Raw genomic sequence first — 21011 nt, forward strand, 5'->3', positions numbered from 1 at the left:
AGCACACAGACACCACTTCTTATTCTCTTGAGGCAAAAACTGTAAATTAGATTTTAACAAGCCAGATGCAGGCAATATAAATTTGTATAACAAGTCTTAGTAATAATAAAAATAAAAAAAAAGTCTGCTCATTTGTAGTGTGGATGTAGTGATCGTTAATACTGAAGTAAATTCAGATTTGTTGTGGTCATTTATGGAAAATCACTGTTGTATGACTTGCACTGTACCTAAAACTATGATATTATTAAATAATAAATGAGTAATAATGATTACTGGAATAATGCTCTCTGAAGATTAAGAACCACAAAGTCTAACAGGAAGTCTTCAGTAAAGGAAAGAGCTGTCTGTCACACAGAGAAGACTACAGTGCACTTTCAAAACCCATTTATAAAATAACATTTGTGCCCTGGAGCCACTCATACTGGTTGTCACTTGGAGTACACTTGCTCAGATCCATGTCAGTGTGCAGCAAGGGCCAGCTGCTCCCTTAGGGACTGGGAGCTATGAGCCAAGGGTGACCCCAGGCCTGGCAGAGCTCTTCCCAACATCCCATCCCTCAGTATCTGACTATGGTGAGCAAAACCTGGTGCTGTAACAGGGTGTTAAAAGTCCTGGGAAGGCAAGTGACAAGCTCATGTCAGAAACTCTCCAGGAACAAAACAAAGTATCAGGAGTGTGGCTGGAGAAGGACCCTGAGGTCCATTCTGGGGACAGGGCTGGAGACCAGCACTCCTATGGGGCAGGGGACTGAGGGCCTCAGACTCAGCTGAAATTTTTCTGCAGGCTACACATGCAGGATTGGGAGTTCCCAGGGGAGACTGGGAAAGGCTTGTGGGGTCTGGTGGTGTCCTAAGAAGCCCCAACAATGTGTGTAAATCTGTCTTCATGTGTGAAATAGCTTTCGACAGTAACATTTTAGAAATCATTATGTATCGATCAAATTAATTGGTAAATAAATAAATTAATTAAGAGAGATGACTGGTGGTGGTTAAACTCCTCAGAACTGTCTTACTCATTCTTGATCTTTTGAAACCTGTCTTTATTTTTAAAGCTGTCTGCTGAAATATAAAAGGGACTAAGAAGTATATCAAGCAAGCCACAATACCTAGAACAACTCAGAAGAAAACTAAAAACTCACGCCCATGATCATGAAGTGGCAAAAAGTAGCTACACAGGTGTCATGAAGAGATGTAAATCACTATATCACATAAGTTTGGACTGTTTGGAAAATGTAAGAATTAGAGAACAGGCTTTCTTTCCAACAGCTGGAAAGAAGCTGTTCCTGAAGCCTAGATAGCACAAAGTTGCTGAGAGCAGAAAAGCCAGTGTTGCTGCTAATTGGACTATTTGCTGCCTTTTACTGTTACATTTGGGGAACTTTCAAACTGATGTTCCCCAAAACCCTTCTGTATACACAGTCGGGTTCTGTCTTTACAACCCATTAAGGTCTTTTTTTTCAGTGTTGTATGTCTAAAAATCAGTGGTCTCTCGTAATTGTAAATATGTTTATAATCCTATAATTAGCAAAGTTCACAATGTAGAAGAACTGAGGCATTTATTTGAAGCACAGTCACAGTGTAGCAGTGGTGGTTTTGGACAAGAAGAAAGCAGAATGGTCTACCCAGTCCCCAGCTATGAAGAAAGAGCTTTTAGAGGCTTGTAGCTGCCCTGACTTGCACCAGAAGAACTAAACTACACCAGTATCCTCAAAGGTAGAACATGGCTAAAAGCAGAGGGGGTCATAGGGGCTGTGTGTGTTCTCTGAGAAATCTATATATAGATTTCTGTCTGTTAAAGGAAATAACATTTTCTTCCACAATTCTGTGCTCTTTGTGCAAACTTGCTCAGGTGAGGATGTGATAGATTGGCAAGCTGGTAACAGGGATGCTTGAGAGCAGTTGCACAACATTGCAAGAATTTCAAAAGCTTAGCTGATTTTTTTTTTTTTTAATTTGAATGCTTTATCACTAGTAACCAGCATGCTGTTATTACTTGTGGATATAATCGTTGCATCATACAGAAGGATACTGAAGATCTTGAGTAATAGTCAAACATGTCTTATGGTGCTCATTAATATGCAGAAGTTAAATCACCAGCCAGCAATCGAAAAAGAGAAATGATCGCATCAAAAATAAAGTGTCCCAGGGAGAGAATTAATGTCACAATAATTACATGGTTCACAGTGGAGAATGTGTGGTTATTAGCAGTTCTAGAGAGCTAATTAAGCAAGTCAAAATTCTTTTTAAATCAGTTTAATCATGAGAAAAGGTGTTCCCTTGGCTCTGAACAACTAACTAGCATACAAGAATTGAGAATTCATGGGTACATCAAAAAGAAAGGAAAGATGGTAATTGTACTGTACTAAGCTGAACTACCTTCAATTTAAAATGTGCTAGCTAATAAAAATAGAATTCATCAAATTGTTTACTTTGGTAAAACACAGCAAAGACTGCTGCTGTTCATTAAGTCTTAGTGCTTTTTTACATAGTGTGTACAAATTTATTTGTCATGATTGACTACATTGTGCTTTTCCATCATATCAACAAAGTTATTTTGAGGCAATCTCTCTGCCTTGCCTGATTCACTTAGAGATATCAAACTAAAGTAAGGAAGAATGTGTCATGGAATGGAGAAGAAAATGGCACTTCAGCTCACAGAAGTCACCAGAACCAAATTCAAAGTGAATCATGTTCAGATAAACAAAACCTTCTGAAATATTTTCAGAGTGTCTTGTGGTGTCTTGTTCTACCCCCCACCCCCTCCAACGTACTGGTGGTTGGCTGCTGGGACTGAGAAAACTCTGGCTAACACATGAATATCTCTCTGAATGCCAGCATTGACAGTGCCTCATTGAGATGCAGAAGCTATAAGAGAAACTGGATTTTCCTTTTGCTTTGGCCTCTGAGCACACACAGAGATTGTGCCTCTCTAGACAGTATGGTTCTCAGCTACCTTTCTTTGTTTATTGTGAAACCATAATCTGCCTGGAACCATAATTTTAATTTGCTTGCTTTTAAAGTGGTCAGTAGTATGCTTAGCATTAAAGTTTGCTGTTAGATTCCATTTAAATAACCTTGCAATTATAGTGTTGTGCAATAAAATAAATCCTCTGTTGTAAGAAATTGTATTATTGAGTGTGATATGGACAGCAGACAGATTTTTTTGTTATTCTACTCTCATCGTTTATGCCAGCCAGTGTCTCATTATAACAGTCATACCATTTCAGTCTGGAATGCATCATAAAATCTTTGCAGTTCTAATGTCTTAAATGATTTTTCAGTGTGGAATTGTAGATACTGCCTTTACTGAGTCTCAAACCCCTACAAATGAAAAGCAATCATTACTAAAGGATGAACACTGAAGGAGTTTAGGGCATTAAAAATATTTTTAGGATTATGCAATTTTTAAATTCTAGAATTATATACCATGAAATTTAGCTGTTACAATATACTTCAAGGATATATGTCTTTTTAAACAAAGTTTAAAATGTATGCAATTATCGGAATATTACACAGACTTAATAAACTTTTCCTGGGCCTATTGATAAAGAAAAATGATAAATTAGAAATATGGATTCAGAATTAATTGGCTTTTGTGTATTTAGATGAAAAAAGAATGTGGATGTGGAGGAATGATGAAATGCAAATTGACATGAAATTTTAAACATGTTACTAAGCAGCAGGTGGAGGATACACATCCATAAAATAAGATCAGACACAGAAGGAATACATGACAGAACTTTCTTTGCCACAGGTGAGCCATACGCAATGTTATTGTGTCAGCAGTTAATAGGGATGCTTTTATTATTACAAGATACTTGAAGCTATATGTCTTCACCAATATATCTACCATTGTCTCACGTTATCTGACTTTAAGCTTCTAAACACTAGTACTCAATCCAGGTTTTTTGTGGTTTTTAATCCAGTTTTTTGTGTTCTCTCTCAAATCAGTGGAGAAAGGATAATGACTCTGCATTCTATCATAGATTCATATGTTTCTGTGGAAACTGATCTCTTTATTGACCACAAGTGGAGCTAATAACTCTGCCAAGTGGCTCAAGTCATGTGACATGAAACCTATTCAAATGAAGAAAAAAATAAGTGAGATAAGACTTTAAAAAGGAAGGAAACAAAGGCCAGCAATTTGGTAGTATTCCAATCTACCTAATAAATAATGGAATAAAAATTATATAGATTGATATAATTTAAAAAACAGACTGCAATTATTTTTAACATGATTTTTGAAAGTAAATATTTAAGCCAAGTATGTCAGAAATGTCTAACTTCAAATGCTACTGCAAAACCTTGCACAATGTTGGTCAGGGTATGGTTTCAGATAATATACTTCTAGTGAATTCATGCATATTTGAAAATGTATTCATGCTGTACATTTTTTTGCTGGTACTCATGTAAAGCTCTCAAATATGTTATTCTGTTCCCTTTCTTTTTATCTTTGTTCTACAAGAACCTGATTCATCCTACTCAAGTTAAAAGCATTTTTTTTCCATTTATTTTGACACAATTTGGATCAATGCCATGCATCTCTTTCCTTTTAGAAGCAAAAATGAATTTTAATCACTAAGAACTTGCAAACATGTCATTACATAGTCAGTTGCTTAACAAATATAAAAATAAGCCTTCTGCCATTTATCTCAGAGGCATATTCTAATAACCTATATATTTTAAAATCATTAATGAATATGTTACTGGTGAAATGGCTCCTGCAGTGTAAAGACTAAGCAATAAAATTGCTAATGTTTAGTTAATCAGTTTACTTAGCTATTTTAGGTGCTTAGACTACATGTTATCTTGGAGTTTGTTTTTGTAATTACTTATCAATCAATATCGCTAATGTAGTTTACAGTAGACCCCAAAAACTAGATTTGCCTGGCATTGAAAAAGATAATCTACCTATTTATTTCTTTGTACAGTAAAAGTATAGGTAACCGTAAAAATATCAGGAAAAAAGAGTCTATATTTTTTTCTCATTGTTTTAAAAGATGCATATATGATTCTTATAGAAATTGAAAATATTACTTTCTATTAGCCAAACATATTTTAAACATGCAAATTCATAATGGTGAACTTGAGCAGAATTGCTCTGAGTAGCCTGAAGCTTTCTTTATGTGAGGTTTCAAGAAAGTTTTCACTTTGAATCTTATCAAAAGGTAGAAAGATTAAAACAAAATTATTTGTAAAATATAGAATCATAGAATCACATAATCACAGGGTATTCTGAGCTGAAAGAGACCCATAAGAATCACCAAGGTCCAGCTCCATCTTATACAGGACCATCCTCGAGAATCACACCATGTGCCTGAGAGCATTGTCCAAATACTTCTTGAACTCTGTCAGGGTTGGGGCTGTTATCACCTCCCTGGGGAGCCTGTTCCCTACCATTCTCTGGGTAAGGAACCTTTCTTTAATATCCAACCTAAACCTCCCCTGACACAACTTCAGGCCATTTCCTCATGTCTTGTCCCCAGTCACCACAGAGAATAAATTCCCTTCTTTTTCCCTCACAAAGAAGTTGCAGACTGCCATATTACAGGAGAGTTGAGAACATATATGTGCATTTTTTTCTCATTTTGTTGTTTGTTTTTTTTTTTTTTTAAGTTTTAGTGAATGAAGTGTAACAACTGATTGTTACCTTCTTCAGAAGCCTGTTAGCAGTTAAAAGCAGATGCATACATTCTTAGGCAAGAATATGGCTTCTTGTAGAGCAAGGGAGCCTTGGCATCCTGAAAGCTCTTTTCTAGTACAGAATGCTGACATCTCTTCCATTCTTTGCAAACAAACTGGAAGCCTGGAATCACCAAATCCTAGATATCAGTAGAAATGCTTTCAAGACTTAGAAAATTTTGAAACCTGTATTGTTCTCAATCGTCTTATGTTAATCAAGTTGAAAAAAAATGTTTACATAAAATAGCACTTATAAGAGCAGTCTATAATCAGCTTATTTGTTTTAAGATAGGAAAACATTTTAATATTTTGATGAATTTGTAGGCTAAATAGACCAAGTATTTAAAGTTGTAATCTGGATTATGGTATGTTAAACAGTAGATGACCATCTTTAGCTATAAATGCATGGGATTTAGGATGAATTGTTACTGTAATATAAAATGTCAAAGGACTGAAAAGGCTTAACAAGATCTAGAGTGCAGTTAGAAAACTTCCTTCATTTCTGTTTAAAAGAATTGTGTAATATTTTGTCATCCAGAAGTAAATCTTGAATATTGAAGACATTTTGGTTGTTATAAATTTTAATTTTGTTCTACAAATAATAAAAGAGCAGAACAATATCAAAATAGGACATTTTTATAGCAACTTTAGCAGTTGCATTTATTAATGTAGCTTTTCTTTTAACAAAATACGCCAGAAGTATGAATAAATAGTGAAATAAGGTCTTTAACAAGAGCTTCTGCTTACATTCTTAAAATCATAAATAAAATTCACAGTCCAAGAACATTACGCAGTCTTGTCAAATGAACGTGGATCTCAAGGAGACAGAGTTTTTCCATAGGTAATGTAGTGATGTTATTAACAATTTTTAGCATTAAAATAAATTTTAATGATGAAGTAATTTTCTCCTTCATCTTGACCTGGTCCTATTATACATTTACAAAAAAAAATTGTAGTATATGTGTATTATCAAATCTAAGGGAAATTCGAAATAAGTAGAATATTCCCAAAACTTCTGAAGGTTGCATGAAGTTAAAATTATTTTGATTATGTTTCCATTGACACTTAATATTCATGTCATGATTCACTGTGTGTTGTTGTTTAAAAGCCTATGAAAATGGATTTACTTTTTTGCAAGCAATATATTATTACAATATCTTAATCATATTTAATTTCATTTGTTGGTTATGTTAAATTACTATATAGGTAATTGTATTAAATTATTACATTTATAGCTATTATAATTATTAATTTCAGTAATTGGGGGTGATGGTACAGCAATATACACAGTTGCCCTGTTCCTTATATGAAAAGTAAAAAAAAAAAAATCACAGCAGCAAAAATCCTGTTGAACTAGAGAAGATAGCAATTTTTCTACTTTATTTCTTTACTAGAAAGCTTTTCCAGTAAAAGCTACTCTTGCTGTGCTTGAGAAAAATCTCAAGAGAAATAGAACATATATGATTACAGAAGACTGTCTCTCCCATCCCTGTGTAGACAAGAGGGATAAGTGAACTGTGTTACAGAAGTCTGACAAAAGCTTCCATAAAAGTTACTGCAATATAACGGATAAACTCTTGGAAAGAAGAATTAATCATAGAGAGGATGAGACACGTTCTGAATGGAGAACATAGCAGACTTACTGCCTTGATACCTATTTTATTCTGGTCTCTGTGTGGGATACAAAAGAAATAACAACATTCCTTTGCTTGCAGTGGAAAACCTGTGACCAACAGACACAAATCTTTTTTCATTTGTCAATACAGAACACCCTTTGTTTGCAAATACATTCTTTAAGTTCAGAGCTACCAGACAAACAGATGGGTGTTTCTCATCAAAGGGACATGCAATCATCCTCAAGAAAGCAACTTTACATTGTAAAACACAGAGTGTGACAGACAGAAAACAAATACATAAAAAGATTTCAGTCTTTCAGTGAATTGAGTGAGACATGGCTTAGACTATTTAGAAATGCTGAACGTATTTGGTTGAGTAGAGAAGAGGAAATACTGAAAAATCAAATTTAAAAAAAATTTCTGCAAACAGAACGAAGGAGGAAAAAAAGCCCCAACAAATCAAACCCAGGAAAAAACCCAGAGTGGAGAAAGCATGCCCAAAGTAGAATAACTAAGGGTGTTTTTAAAGAGACAACTGAAACTATATTTTTGAAAGAGAAGGTGTAATGGTATTATGAAAACAAAAGGCTAGTCTGCAACCCCTTAGCTATAAGATGAAAGAAAAACAGCAACACTCTTTCCTTTGACATCATTGTCATGCTTGAAGAACTCCATTTCCAAATGCAATTCCTGCTAGGAAGAAGCTTTCAAGTCATTCTAAGTATAAAGAAAAGCTTAAGGATGTAGTTGATACTTCATTAGGCTTTAATTGTGCACACTTTTTTACTATTAATGACAATTCTTCAACATGGAAGGAGCTGAGAGGCAGTGAGAGTAAGCTTGTGAGCATGGGTTTCAGAAAAAAATAGGGAAATAGGAGATCCTGGTGAATTTCTACATGCCATATAATCGCTTGGGGCTACCAAAATTCTGTGCCTCAGGAATATTAAGGGAAGAATAAATATATACCTCCAGGTTCCAGGATAATATGATGATAAATGCAGTGATGTTTGTGAGATTTTTATGCAGAGTATTTGATCTTGTAAGAGAATGAAGTAATGTGTTTTATACTTATGGTATAAAAGAGAAGGGATATTTTTTAGATGATGATGAGACAAAGGTTCCTTTTCAGGAGGTATCAAGTAGCAGGTATCCTGACTATATAACATTATTTTAATTCATGCCTTACTTCCCCCCTTCTTTCCTTTCTCCATATAATATTATGAAATTATAAAAGTAATATAATAATAATATGAAATTATCCTTCAGTCTTTTAAAATTTAGGAAAAAAATCTTTGTAGAAGTTATAGGAATCAGTTCTCACACTGAAGTGCAGTTCAGAACATCTTGACAAACTGGAAAAATTTTGGTTAGAAATATCATTCTCATGGTATATGCAATGGAAGTTTAGAATACTTTGTAATGGATTTTATGGAATCACCTTTCTTAGAGGATTGGAAAGACAGGTTAGATACCTTTCTTTCAGGAATGAATGAATTGTTTTCAGTTTTATCTTTGACTTGGGCCAGATTGCTTTTCAAGGTTATCTGATTGGTCTGGAGTTCTGTTTATTTATTTGCTTGCAATCTACTACAGAGGGCAAAAATTAATTGAAGTATATGGAGAGAAGTGCTGGCAAAGGAATTGCTTTCATACTGTTTTTGTCACTGTATTTCCAGATACAATTTTATTGTATCATAGATAAACTTTCAATTATCATTGACCAAAATGGAAAAATTCTGCAGACTTTTTAAAATAATCTACAATATAATGAAAGAAAATTATATAGCAGAGACAGTGGTAAGCAAAGACAGTTGCATAATATTTTCTAATGGTATGAATAAGCTTAAAGAATTTCAAAGTGGAGGAAAAAATAGTCCACTTGTGCCTGTAGTTACTATACTTTCTTACCAAACCTCATCCAAAACAAAAAGTAAAGAGCTGCAAAGTATTAATCTAACCATGGAATGGAGAAAAAAAAAAATAAGTGCTACTTTGGAGGCTTTATAATCTCTTTAAGGATATAAAGATATGAAATTCTGTAAGTCATGTATATCCAGCAGTGATGTAATGAAGATCCCAGAAACAAAAGAATTCAAAATGAAAACTCAGGATTGTGTCTTTAAAAGGAGCTAAAAAGATTTTAAGTGGGATTCTTTTCTAATATTAACATATGATGTTCAATTGTGAGCTATAGAATCCTCAAAGTAAAACTCAAATGATCCCTTGAATTTAAGCATTTCTAGATACAAGCAGATGTGTTAAATATCTGGACAGGGCTTCACTCTCATTTGCAATTATCTTACATTAACAAAATTAATTTATTAATTCTTATCAAGTATGCAAAAAAAATTAAATCCTATTGAGACTTTGATAATAACTTTATCAATGAAATCTAATTAAATTATTTTTCAGTAAAAAAATATTTTTTCTGAGTTGACTTGATCTATGAAAATGGCAAGATAAACTGAATATAGAAATATATTTTTGGGATTTTTTGAAAAGTACTATTAAGCACTCTGTATTTAGTATTGGTATTTAGGTTGCCAGTTTTTTGTTTTAGTAATACCTATAAGTAACTATAGCTGAAGTATTTGTTGGTCAGTTAAATATTTCCTTTAGACATAGGAAAATATTTCTATGTTGTGTAATTTTTTTATACTTATATATTAAATTTTTACAATTTTGAGCTTTCCTAGAGTATTTTAATTATTATTTTTGAGAAAATTAATTCTTTTGAAATATTACCAAATTTAGTTTACTTTTTTTTCCCATCCTTTCCTTCCTTTTTATTTTTTTTTTTCTGTATAACACAATTCTGTGCTGAGAAATTGCAGATTTTTTCAGTTTCAATAATTTATTTGGAGCTGGTCGGTACTCATCACAAATCATTTATCTGTGCTCTGTGTTAAGGGTGTTGATGAGCAGAAGTGACTCTGCATCCTCATTTATCACAGAATGCATCAGCAAAAAGGAAACAACTTCCAAAAGAGGCAAAAGCTTTTTTTTTTTTTCTTTTTTCTATTGAAGGTGATTACGTTCCTCACAGCCTACCAAAGATCTTCACAGGCTGATATAAACCAGTGCAAACAAGGCACTGTGGATGTCCTGCCTTGGCAGTAAAGAGATCTTTGACCTCGAGAAACATCTGTTACAGAGAACTATTGTGGTTAAACCCCAGCCAGCATGTAAGTACCACACAGATGCTTCCTCACTGTCCCCAAACCCTCCTAGTGAAACAGGGAGGAGAATAAGAAAAAAAGTTTGCATTTTTAATCAAAAGTGAAAGGGAGAAAGACTTTTCTTCATTCACTGTTATTTTTAATTTATTCTTTAGCAGTTTAATAGTTTAAGCCTTCAGTCTAATCCATATGTGCCATTACAACTGTTTGATTTTATCATACTTCATTTTGGCTTTGATAGATGCAATGTAGACTCATTTATTCCTGTAGGAGCAGCTGTCCTTTGGAAGACTGCAAGTGATGTATGAATTTATGAGAAGGGTGTCATGATTATCCCTGATGGCCCAAGAGTGGAATTTAGATGTGTTCCAGGTATTCTCAAAAGATCTCTGAAATTCTCATTTACCAAAAACTTCAGAAACAGTATTAGGAAAAAAATATTATGTATTCTTTTATCTGGAATATGGAAGTTTCCCTGACTTCTCTGAGTGATGGCAGTTGAACTACAGCACTACAGCAGAAAAAAACCACTTATTTTTAACACCTGTATAAGGCCATGTGACCATCAACTCATGAACTGCTTTTTGGTTTTGTTTTTTTTTCTTAGTTGGTTTGGGGATAGCTGGGGATTTGTTTGTCTTTCTTTAGATCATATTTTGAAATACATAGAACAGAAAGATTGTTCTCTTACTTTGTCACTGGTGACATGAGGCCAAGTTGGATGGGGCTGTCAGCAGCCTGCTCTAGTGAAAGGTGTCCTTGCCCATGGCAGAGGGGTTGGAACTAAATGAAATTTATGGTCCCTTCCAACCAAATCTGTTCTGTGATTAATATTAATCTCTAGAATCAGATAGATAGTGTGAGACCAAAAAGAGAAGATTTTTAGATCTAGATGGAGTTACAATATTTCTTACACTACTGTTTTTGATTTTATAAAAGCTGTGAAGACTGTACAGATTTTTAAAAAATGTACAGGAAGATAAAATTAATTACAATCTGCTTCCCCATTTGTGGACTTATGTCAGCAGTAGTGTTGTAAATAAAAAATAGTCTTGAAATTAAAGCATTTAAGTAAGTGCTAGACTTCAGACTCCTGGCTAAAATCATGCTTAAATCATCATATAACTAAGTATGTGCTTGAAATTCCCTCTGCAATAATAAGATGCAACAGTGAGAACTATTCAGAGGGAAATACACACAAGCACAGTAGGTTTGGGTTTGGTTGGGTTTTTTTTCCATTAAAAGTGACATCTAAAATCTTCTATTTCAAGTTGTTTACTAAAATTGATACATTTAGTAAAAATATATCAAAACTACACCTGGATTTACATAGTCATGTGGCTGAAATTCACAAATCTGCATAGGCAAAGTAATGTTCCAAAATGTCTAGTTTTCAACACCTTTTGCAAGTTTGTGAGTCTGACTTCAGATAGGCAATGATTTCAGGTAATGAAAATATGCAGTCTTGGCATATTTGATGAAAATGTTTGTTCATCTGGAAGTCGTATTTTACATGTTTTGTGCCTGAAACTGGATACAACCCATTTTGTATTTGTGTCTTCTTTATAAGACTAATTGTCATTACAAAGGAAGAAAGTGTTCAGTCATCAAGCTGTTCCTCTTAAATGTTTTCATTTCACAAGGATAACAGTTCCCTTTGGAAAAGAATTCTTCAATAATACTTCAATTAAATTGAAGACTGAAACTAGGAAAAAATCCATTTTGTACAAAAAGACTGAATTGCAATTTAGACTTTTCCATTATTGATTATACTGTGTTATCTTTGGAGCTTGTTCTGTGAAGCTTGAAAGTGTACCAGCATTAATTTTTTTCCATTTGTTTCCATGGCCGATACAGTACCATTGTGGTTCAAAAAGCTGTGCTCCATTTTCCTTTAATACATCTTTAAAAAATGCTTAAATACTTAAAATAGATTTGGTATTATATACTTTCTTATCTGCCAAAACTTTGTGCACTAGTGAAAATGTATTTTAATGACAATACAGAACTGATTGAGTTTGATTTGTAATATTTGGGTAAGAAAAAAGAAGGAGAATATTTTCCTGCTTTTTAGCCAATGAACTGGGCACTGAAAAACTGCAGAATATCCCTAACACCCACTGAAGGAACTGTGAGATAAGACTGCTTTATCCTACAGAAAAAAACAACAATTAGATTGTCTGTTCACACCCCTTTCTTTAGATTTCTATCTAAATTACTGCTCAGTGAACACCAATCTTCTTCTGGAATTTCTGAACCCATATCTTCAAAAATTATTAAAACAAGTTCTCTTGTACTTCCACAAAATAATATAGAATAAAACAACTACATTCTGATTTTAAAAGAGCTGATATTTTTTAAATTCAGAAAAGCATTATTCCTTGCATTTATAGGAGGTTCAATCTTCATGTAAATTTTGAATGGATCGTTTAAAATCTTTTTCTCTTTGTTCTACTGTATTTCTTTTTATTAGTGTTTCATCCAATCAAGTATTATCAATATAGTGCATGAACTTTCTAGCTCTTTTTTTTTTTTTTTCCTGAGAGCAAAACAAAATTTAACAAAGTATCTGTGGGCTGTAATAATATTTATGAGGAGCATTGTAGGTGTCAGACACTTTCTCATTGCTAATTTTTTGACATCGTCCTGTGTTTGTTTTGCTTACGGAATATTTCAGTAACTGCAGTTATTCCCAGCTTTATAAAAAAGTACGTTTTTTTTTTAATTGGTTTTGGTTATTTTTGTAACTGGGAAGAACGTGGATTCCTCTAATCTTCACTGGGATTTCATAAACTAAAATCATTGGGAATACTGTAATTTGTTTTCCTTTACTGCTTCAATTAATTTCTTACTTATATTGCAAATGTACACATTTGTTGCTAAGATGAGTTTTCCTTTACTGCTTCAATTAATTTCTTACTTATATTGCAAATGTACACATTTGTTGCTAAGATGATGATAGTGTACTGTGTAAGGAGAGAATACACGTTCAGAGGAGTGCTCATGTGGGAAAAAAATAAAAGAGGAGATATTGGGTTTGCATGGCCAGATTTTGGTAGTGGGGAGAACTACAGGCATTGCTTCTCTCAGAAGCTGCCAGAAGCTTCCCCCACATCCAGCACAGCCAATACCAGCCAGCTCCAGGATGGATCTGTAAGCGACCAAGACAAGACAATCAGAAATGTAATTGTTCCCAGAGAAGAAGGGGGTGAGAATATGTGAGAGGAAGAACCCTGCAGACACCAAGGTCAGTGCAGAATGAGAGGAGGAGGTGCTCCAGGTGCCAGAGCTGAGATTCCCCTGCAGGCTGTGGTGAAGCCCATGGTGGAGCAGCTGTGCCCCATGGAGGTCCATGGGGATGCAGAGATCCACCTGCAGTCCATGAAGAAGACCCACACTGGAGCGGATGGATGCTTGAGGGGAGACTATGAACCCATGGGGAACCTGTGCTGAAGCAGGGTCCTGGCAGGGACCTGCAGACTCATGGAGAGAGGAGCCCCCAGCAGGTTTCCTGGTAGGACTTGTGACTGTCTGAAGGACCCACACTGGAACAGCTTGTCCTTGAAGACAGCACCCTATGGAAGAATGACCCATATTGCAGTAGTCTGTGGTGAACTGTTGCCTGTGGGATGGACTCACACTGAAGAAGTTAATGGAGAATTGTCTCCTATGGAAGGGTCCCCAAAGTGGAGCAGGGGAAAGACTCCTGTCTATGAGAAGCAGCAGAAACCATTTGTGATGAACTGACCATAACTCCCATTCCCTGTCTCCCTGTGCCACTGTGGGGAGAGGACATAGAGCTTGGAAGGAGGAAGAGGTGGAGGGATGGTGTTTTTATGATTTTACTTTTTAAAAGTAAAATTTTCTTAGTTTTGCCTGTGATGGTATTGGGCGAGTCATCTCTCCTGGTCATTATTTTAATTCATGAACCCTTCATTATATTTTCTCTCCCCTGTCCATCTGAGGAGGAGAGTGAGAAAGAAGCTTTGGTGGGTGCCTGGCATCCAGCCAGGGTCAGCCCACCACAGTTTTTTGATGCCAAAATCTGAGAAATTATGAGGAATTTGAGATAAGGATGGTTAGCATGGGAGGTAACGAGCAAGACAAAGTAGTGAACAATGTTAGAGTGGAATTGTGTTTGTGGTGAAGGGATAACAAGTAGATTTTGTTTAAATTCTACACTTCCCTTTGGTGTTGTGATGATGTTATTTTGGATTTTTGTGGAGGGAATTTTGTGTTGTTTTGGTTGGTTGATTTTGTTGATGTGAGTGAAGATTGTGTGATGAATGTGGATTTTCATTATAATTCTTAAATATGTGATTTACAGTGCAGAGGGGTGGAAGCCCCCTCTCCTACTCCTCACCTCCCATCAGTGTAGGGCTCTTATGGGAAAATTAGCTCCATCTCAGCCCGACCCAACACAGAGGATATTTTGTGATGGACAAGAAGTATCATAGTTTCAAAGCCTAGCACAACTGGATTAAAGTGAATACATTTCAAAGATACAATTCTTCCCAACAGGAGGAACAGAGTGAGCAATAACAGTACTTTTTCAAAACACATCAGTGAAAAAACCTAACCATTAACTATTTTTCCCTGTATTTACAAATCAATTAATAGTTAAATTGACCAAAACATATTTTATGAGAAAAATAAATCAGCAAAAGAGACGTGAACATGAAATCAGACATCAAATGAGATTTAAAAAATAATGACTCCACATAGTAGAAGGTTCTCTAGAGCTATTTTAAGTTAGTAGCTAGTATACCCTTTGGATTCTTTGTGGGAACTATTTCCTCCATTTTATTTTTAAAACTGCACTAATTATCTGAGAAAATCTAATGTGCCAAAGCCTGACTTTGTAAACACAATTATCTTTCCTCACTTTGCATCATTTCAGGAGTTTAGAGAATAACAAACACATCAGAAAATCAATTTTTTCTCTTGTAATCTGTCCCAAAACATATTAAAACATGTATAGATGCCGTTCCTATTTATCAGAGGAAAATATTACCTTTGTGATATCCTTCTTACTGAGAATATATTTTAATAGACCAAACACAAATAGAAACAAATCCTCCTGATTCCAAAGACTGAAATCCAGACACTGAAAAATGAAACATTTGGCTTAGTAACCTTATTTTAAGAGCTGGTCAGGCTATTAACAAATCAGTAAATCTGAAGCCTTTCAAATACAAGATACTGAAAAAACCTAGGGAGAAATCCTAAAATACCTGCACATATTTACACATTCCTCCCACTCAAGTAAACACTGGTCTTCATACATAGTCTGCTTTCTGAGAAATGTCTTTGACATTGCAAAATGCTTCTTCAAAAAGCTGTCATGAACCATAGTGAAAATTCCACATCTGAATATAAACACAGAGAAAAAAATAGATGTGTTATCCCCTAAGAATCCCCCTAAGTTATTGATATTATATAACTAATGCCTAAGGAAAATGAGTTATTACTAATTTCTTTTTGCAAAGTTACCATAAATATTACTCACTTGATCCAGGATGCAACATTGAATCACTATGCACTGAAAGTACATAAATAAAAAGACTATTTTTGAACATGAATTATTTAACTAGGGGATTTATATCCTTTTAGAGTACTTTTATTCTTTGTATCAAGTTAGCTATTTTCCATTTACTCAAACACACGGTCTAATATAGGCAAAAATAAAAGACATTTATATAGAAAGAATTGTACCATATAGAATGGATTACATAACAAATATTTTTGTCTAACACCAATTGAAATATTTGGAATTTAGGAACATCACTGAAGACTTCTCTTTTCATCTGGATTTAAGAAATGATGTATTTACAATATGAAGTTTAAAAATAATTAAAACTGACATTTTGAAAATTATTTCAGTTTTACATAGATATTATTTTTAACCTCATAAACTTATATTATTTTTTGCTTTTATTTTGATATTCACCCTTATATATTGAACAAGGTGAGGACCTGAGTTGATACAAATTTTACCCTGAGTTGATACAAATTTTACATGGTTTTTTTTTTGCTTTGCCTTTTTTCTTATAACAAAACTAGATGAAAAGGAGGGGAGGAAAAAAAGCTAAAAATCTAATGCAGACTTGTTAAACCATTCCTCTGCATTGATAAAAGAAAAATATCAAAATACAGTAAAAAAACCCTTATAATTTGCATTTATTATAATAATTATGCTTTTAAAATTATTTTTTTTTTTTTTTTTTTTTTTTTTTTTTTTTTTTTTTTTTTTTTTTTTAATAATACTATTAAGTGTAAATACTACAATTAGCAATTTGATGTTTTTGTAGAGGCCAGCTCATTTTTACTCAAATATCCAACCTTCAGTTCTGAAGGTCTCTTATTACTGGTCAGGATTTATTTTACTAATAATTTCAAGCAAGTACTATGTGTTGAAAGTAACAGAAGTCCTGCAGACATGAGTATAATGCACCTATTTTGTTTTGATTTTTGCTTCTAAAGTACAGAGCTCAAGTCCACTCTGTTTCCTGTATCCTTTCACCTGTTATTCTTGTCATATTTCCCTTGGAACTTTATGTAGTCTTTCCCTTCCAGCAGAAATTATTCTGGACACCGTATATTGAACTATACTCTTTCAAATAATCATCTCTTCCCTATAACTTCTGGGTACTGCAGCTATGTGGTTAAATGTGCTGGACTTGTCTCTTCATTTGTGACTAGGGGCTCTTTTAGCATCAGTAGCATCTTGGTTTACTGTCATTCACAAACCACATCTCCCAGTTGTAGTCCCTACAAAAATTAGTATCAGTTCTTGTTCTGTTTGCAATGGCAATATTGCAGTCATAGTGCTCCCGGGTTACATACTTCCATTGTCTTAGCAAGAGTCCATATTAGAAAAAATTCCCAAAAACATTTCTCTTGAATTTTGAGATCAAAATCATGAAATACTAAGGCATTCTGGCAGGTCTACTGTTCTGTACCGTTTGCGGTGTATTGCTCCTTCCTCCAAAGTAGCCAAAGGGATATTCCATACTATACCATGCCTGCTGAGCACTAAAGGCTAAGACTAGGAAGGAGGACTGGGGGAAACATTTATTATTATAACATTTATCTTCTGAAGCATCTGCAAGGTGTATTGAAATCCTACTTCCCAGGAAGCCTGTCAACAGAGTGGACATTGCCTGTTGATGGGATGTAGGGATTAGTCTTTGATTTTCCTTTGCACACAACCCTTGGTTTTGCTTTATGAAAGTACCTTAATTTTGACCGCTGTGTTCTTTTTCATCTTATTTTCTCCTCTCTCTATTGTGTTAAGGAGAGGGTGAAACAAAAGCTTGATGGGCACCTGACTTTCAGTCACAGTTAACCCACCACACTATCACACTTGGTTTTCTCTGTTGACTGACAATTCCTATAACCAATTATCACTAATATTGCCACAAAATTTCTGAAGTTTGTTGGGTTTTGGTTCTTGATACTGGTTACAAATGAAGTAACTCAAGCTTGTGGTAGAAGTTTGTTAAAAAAAAGAAAGTGTTGTAAACATGCATTTCCTCCTTTTATATAGCAACATGTTAAAAGCAAGCTTTTTGACATTATGTGAACTCCTTGGTTATTAGTGTCTGAATCAATACTTGTTTTCTCTTCAGCACCAGCAGATTATTATTTACACTTGTCAATTGATATGGGAATCAGGGAAACATCCCCATGAACTCTTGTCGCTGTGAATGGGAGGTCATGTCAAGGCACACTGTAGACAATGCAGAATTTCCACCTGTGAGCTAAGAGTATTCCCAAGAGCCCAAAGTGTCTTAATGGAGACAGGAATTTGGTTTGTTTGCTTGTTCCTCATAGCTGCAAAACCCTGAAACTTCCCTCAAAGATATGTGGAGCTTATAATTTTTGATAAGCTCCACATATTTTTGAGGGAAATTTTGTCAATAACCTGTGTTTATTCAGAAGAGTGTAAGATCCCTCCCAGAGCTGACTCATCTGGGATACTGTTCAAAAGAACACACACTGGGAAGTTATTCACAGAAATATTCTTTGGGTTAAAAATACCAGTTTATCTGAGGGAATGCATCTTCAGAATGAAAGGTAGACTTAAATTGGTGGTGCGTTGATTCTGGATACATGACAGGTGCCCACCAAAGCCACTTTCTCACTTCCTTCCACAACTGGAGCACAATTACATCTACACTGTAATTATTTTTTCTTTCTTAAATATGTTATCACAGAAGTGCTACTGTCTTTTCTGATTGGCTTATCCTGGGCCAGCAGTGGGTCTGTCCTGGAGCTGGTCAGCATTGGCTCTGCTGGACATGGAGGAAGCTTCTGGCAGCTTCTGACAGACACCTGTCCCTACAGCTCTCCCCACTGCCAAAACCTATCCATGCAAACCAAATGCCATAAGATAACAAAAAAGCTACCTCAGCACTGGTAATTTAGTTGTTTCTGAACCATATTTTTTAGGTTATTGTCTAAATTACCTTTCATCTATCATTTTATCTTACCTTAGTGAGAGAAAACTTTTGCCCAAATACAACTTAAGTTATATAGCTATATAGATAGACATATACATATACATTAAAAATATTCATTTCACCCAGTGAAAAAGCCCCTACAGATATCTTCAGATCTTCATTGCTATTCCTCAGAACCCCAATTAAAATTCTGTTTTCTCATGCTATCTTCAAAGCATCTGACAATCGTTAAACTTACAGAGTTTTAAAACCACTGCCTAGTATCATCTCTGGGCTTTAGTTTACCACTCATAGCCTGCAACCATCTGTCTCAGACCATCTGTTGTCTCGTCTTATACTTAGTTTGAAAATTCTTTGGATGGGGATTGTCTTCTTGGTTCACATTAGGCAAAGAGCTCCTGGCCTCTAATAGACTTTTAAGAGTACTTTGGTAATAAAAATAAGAGTAAGAATCAACTTGGCTGTCAGTCAAGAAAGTATATTGCAATACATTTCAACCAAATAGAAGGAAAAAAAAAACATTTACAACATCTGAAAGATTTCCTCCTTGTGGCAACATTTAATGTCTTAATTCAACACATTTCTGTAACAGTAATTTTCAAATGTCTGTGTATAACCAGTAAGCATTATTACAACTGACTGAGCTGAAGTAGTAATTTAGATAAAAAATTAAATCTCTTCATTTTCTAAGATTTTATGGGCTTATTTTTTCTTTAAGTTTATAGCTGATGATTTTTCTGGAAGATCTCTTTGTGTGAGTATTGATAATGTAGTTTGTGGGAATATGTTACATTTTTAGTTTGAGCTATTGCAGGGAAAAGAAATCTGGACAGAATTTTGCTTTGTATTCACCTTGCTCAACTTACTTATGATGATTATTTAAAGGTTCCTTTATTTTTGGTGAAATAATACACCTATTGGTCATTAAGAAAATAGAGTTGTGCACCCATACACAATTAAAGTCTGGTGTAATGTATCTCCATTACCATTTCCTCCAGAAACAAATTGTTGGATTTTACTTTAATTCCATGACTACTATGAAAAATCACCTTAATTATAGAATTCTTGGCATGGCATTTATGTTGTCAGTAAACTTAATTGACTCTTGTTGCTGAGTTATCAGTCTAAAAATGTATTAAATTTATTTTCAAAATGTATTTTCATTATCTATTTTCCTGTTACACAATTGTAATATAAGATGTGCCTTTCAAAAAACTTCTTAAAAATCGCCAAACATTTCTGATTACAGATTTTGAGGTTGACTCTCAATGAGAACTTTTTCATGGCAAACCACCGAGCCTCAGGAAATTGCTGCAGATTTTGTCTTGGGTTTGGCCTCACAACCAGTAAGGCTACATAAAAATTATAAGAAAATATATGTATGTATTATCTTACCTACATACATTCAAATGATTTAGTTTATTAGAAAATGTAAAACTTTCTTTGATAAGTAACCATGACCATATAATACCACTATGTTAGAAGAGTTTTATGCATATCTGCATATGAAAGTAACAGCATGCAAGATCTATAATAGTTGAAGAATTATAATATTACCACAATCTTTGCTGTTTCCATACAATTCCAAAAATGCTTATGTACATTTTAGTTTTCTCTCTTGCCTGAAATATTCATGTACAAAACCAGGGGGGAAAAAAACCATACCTATAGACCATTACTGTTGGAAAGAAAGACAAAAGAAAGGTATAATACCTATCTGATATATACTTCTATAAATATATATTTGTAGGGATTAATGTGCTCAAATAATACCTCCAAGCCAAAATTTGCAGTGGTTAAGTAACGTAAGTAGGCCAGGCCATTCTCTATGAAAATTTTCATTCCCTCCGAAAATTTTCATTCCGTCCAAGAGTTGTGCTACATCTGCAACCTGTAATACTGTGTTGATGAAAAAATACTTCCTTTGTCATGGGCTAAACATTTGACTTATATGACTGCCTCCTTGAATGTCAGAAGCTGATGTAAGGATGAAGAAGGCTGTGAATACCAGCAAATAGTATTTACTTGTACACTATTTCAAACCAATGATTTAGTGTTTACCTCACC

The sequence above is a fragment of the Onychostruthus taczanowskii genome, unplaced genomic scaffold, assembly GCF_017590055.1.
Source record: "Onychostruthus taczanowskii isolate IOZ18803 unplaced genomic scaffold, ASM1759005v1 scaffold137, whole genome shotgun sequence".
Lineage (NCBI taxonomy): Eukaryota > Metazoa > Chordata > Aves > Passeriformes > Passeridae > Onychostruthus > Onychostruthus taczanowskii.